Source organism: the organism of the source record quoted next, unplaced genomic scaffold (assembly GCF_019419815.1).
Source record: "Pyrus x bretschneideri cultivar Hongxiangsu unplaced genomic scaffold, Pyrus_bretschneideri_v1 Contig80, whole genome shotgun sequence".
Lineage (NCBI taxonomy): Eukaryota > Viridiplantae > Streptophyta > Magnoliopsida > Rosales > Rosaceae > Pyrus > Pyrus x bretschneideri.
The window spans coordinates 1,540,462-1,544,066 of NW_025999821.1; the positions used below are offsets into that span (position 1 = coordinate 1,540,462).

The 3,605-nt window shown below is 36.6% G+C and overlaps 1 long non-coding RNA gene across 1 annotated transcript; it reads left to right on the forward strand.

Annotated features, from left to right (window-relative positions):
- The first annotated feature begins 1,071 nt into the window (after positions 1-1,071).
- LOC125473271 lies at positions 1,072-2,746 on the forward strand. Its single transcript, XR_007255141.1, has 2 exons — positions 1,072-1,567; positions 2,431-2,746. It is a non-coding gene; the product is annotated as an uncharacterized LOC125473271 (long non-coding RNA).
- The last annotated feature ends 859 nt before the right edge of the window (positions 2,747-3,605 follow it).

Below are 3,605 nucleotides of genomic sequence, written 5' to 3' on the forward strand. Positions count from 1 at the left end.
ATTTGTAAAAACTTGCATGAATTGACTGATGTGATTAAAGAGAAGCAAGTTGGTTTTAATTATTATTTTAATAAATTTGAGTGTGAGTGTCTTTGTGCAAGGTGAAGGCCTGCTCATGTTTCCTTTTGGAAATCCAAAAGCATGCAAGTGCCATTAAAACAATAGTTTTAAAAGATTTTAAAACCCCGTTCCCCTCATTCAATTCCATCAGACATCATAACTCCTCATCACTCTGTTCTTTTCCCCTCACTTAGCCGGTTCTCTCTCTCTCTCTCTCTCTCTCTCACTCTCCCTCACATCTCTCCGTTTCTCTCTCCACCCATTAAACTTTCTCTCCCTCTCACATTTCCCAGTTCTCTCTCCCATTGCTCTTTCCTCACTCTCATCCTCTCCGTAACACACCAAAACACCATCACACCACTCCTAAAAATTTCAGTCTCACCCCAAAAGCTTCCTAATAATCTCTATAACTCGTCCAAAACCTTGTGGCTATGGCTAGCTTGGGAAAAACATGAACTTTTTGTTACGTAACTCGACGAATCAAACCACTTCCATCTTGGTAAGCTTCGACCTTCTTTCTCAAGGTTTCTTCAAATTCTAACAAGGTTTCATGTATGCATGCATGTTTTGGTGAACACATAGACGATTTCCTAGTCCACCGTGTTTTCCGGCGAGTTGTAGGTTTTTCTAAGCTAAACCCAACGAAACCTTGTTAATGTGGTTGAGTTTGAAGGTACTAGAACACAACAGCTCATCTACCACGACAATTCTACCATGGACTTTAAGTGCGCGTGATAAAAAATGAATATTTATCACGGGCTTAATGAGTACGTTGTGGATAATAATATTTTACAACGAGCAAATAGTGACCCGTTATGATAAAATAATCTAATACCAAGTAAAAATATTAAACCACCACGGGCCTTCAAGGTGGTATATAGTTCGTAACCACTCTGGATTCTTTTTATCTACTACGATCATTAAGTGCGGTAGAATTGCACACATTATTAAAAAACAATTCAGAAAGCAGGATTACAAATTTCCCAAAATTTGAAATCTATGAAACTTAATAATATTCCCGCCCTTCTCAAAATTTAAGTGAAATCCTTCTCAATTCCTATTTCTTGTGGCTTCCTCTTTATTCTCTGGGCAGACTCCCACCTACCATTGGCGACTTGAAAACTCCCCATCGGTTCTTCGCCATCTACAGGTTTTGCTATTCACCCTTTCCCTCTCATTTACCCCTTGTTCTTTTTTCCCTTTCGTAATTGTTCTGGGAAGATTCCTTTTCTCTCTCTCTTTCTAACTTCTGATTTTAATTTTTTTTTTTCCTGAGAAAACTGCAATAATGGTGAGCTTCTCAGCCCTCTGAGTTTGTACTTAACAATCTTCGTCAATCTGCTAGTATCGCTCTAAATGTCCCTGCTAGTGCCCCAACTGTTGTCGTCATGAGCCTCTACTTCATTGGCTTCATCACGGCTCTTCATGTGTTCGACAAGCTGTACCACCACCGATCTAGTGGCAGAACTTGAGGTCTGGGTCCTGGTTCGGATTAGGAGCTTAATTGGTAATTCAATGATATGCTTTGTTTTCACTATGCTATGTAAATTATCTCAGGGTTGATATTATTGGGGTTTCAATTTTTGGATCTTGGATTGTGTTTGGATCAAAATCGTGTAATAAATATTTAACCTTTCGTTATTTTGCTTTCTGAATTTTGATATGCTATTGAATGATCCAAAAGTGCTGAATTTGTTAAAATTTTAGGGATTAAAAAGAAAGCGGAATTGTGTAAACTTGGGAGATTCATAGTTATATAAACTAAGTAGACGTTTGCTAATAAGAATTAGAATTGAAAAAAGGGCATCCAAAGCAAAATGGATTAGAGCTTTTAGAAAATAAATAGGATTGGCTTTGCAATACATTAGCTACTGATGTATGTTCAGAAAAACTTGCCCTTGATCCATTTTGGGGGTGAAATCTTGATAAATGTAAAGATAAGAATTGATGAATGATCAACAAAATGTGAAGAGCTTGATTGTAGCCAACAATAACTAAGCTTCTTTCCTGCCCATGATTGGGACTTTGATTAGAAGGTATTATTTAGAGGGTTTCATAAGGTTGTTACAGAATGAATGCCTATTTCTGTTAGTATCTTTATTAGAAGGAATGTAGAAGTTTGGACTGGGGCTGAGTTTATCCACAGGGTTCAGCATTTGATACCTGTTAATCCACTGCCTGTCTCACTAGTTTAGCATATCCTTTGGGATAATCGGTACTTGGACATTTTTTTTTTTTCACTTTGATGATGGATTGCTTGCCTCTTGGGGATTGACTTTATGGATGAAATTTTTTTTGTATATCATGTCCTTGAGTTGAGACATGAGGTTGCTTTCTAAGATATATATTTTTTCTTGTTTTATCTCAAAGGTGGTTGGTGGTTCTAATTCATGAGGGTCCATAACTCCGATGTCAGCTATTACATCAACAGGAAATTACAAATTTGAAGTGTGGACATGGGTGGGCAATTGCAAATTTGAAAAGAATTTGATTGGAGGTGTTCAAGGAAAACTAAAGTCTTCTAAGTGACAATTTCCTTGTAAATGGAGGCGTATTTCATAATTGATAGATAGTTTCATATTTCTTAGGACATCACATTGGTTTTATAGGTGATTTTGTTGAAGTTTAGTACAATGCTTGTAATTCTTTTTAAACGTGTAATGCTTGTAATTCTTTTTAAATTAAATAGTTTTTTTTTTGAGAATTTTTTTTTATAATGGCCATTAGCCGTGGTTAATTAATGGTTCACAATGGTTTTAGCGTGTGGTGTAAGATTCAAATTTACTATGAGCAAAGTCTGTGATTATTAATTGACAACGCGCTTTGGTTGTGGTAAAATTCTAAACTTTGTACCACATCCTTAATACAAACGGGCAATGTGTTCGTGCTGAATTTTGATCTACAACAGACATCCACTGTGGTAGATGACCTTTTTTCTTCTAGTAGGGTGACTTCCCACATCCTCTAGGCCGCAAGTTTGAGCTTGCATGCTCAAATCCAATTTGAAATCGACAAAAACGAAGAGCTCCAACTCGGGCCGTCACTTTCAAGTTATTTTCCAACTATGTCCGACCAACTTTTGGCCTTAAAATAGGTATAATCTTATTCCTCTCATCCTAAGCTTCATTTGATATATTATGAGCAAAATTTGGTTGTAAAATGGCTTTGAACGGAGCGTTTGAATTTTCTCCAGAAAATCCGATGAAAATCTGCAACAAACCAAACCATTTCAAAATCCATTTCAGAATCTGGAGGGAAAATTCTCAGTTATATTCCATTAAAGTTGACTATTAACCATTAGTTGACCAAAGTTGACTTTTCGAAAAATTGCTCTGGACCCTCCCTAGAGTATTTCAATGCACTGATTTTGTTTCCGCACTCCATTTTTCCAAATTCAATACCAATGGTCTCCAAATTCCATTTTTGAGAAAACTAAGGGGAAATTAGGTGTTTTGCATCAATTATTATTGGTTTAATGATTAGTATAGTAATTTTCCATATAGGAGAGGACCACCCAGAGGAGTACAGCGGATAGAATAGGTTGG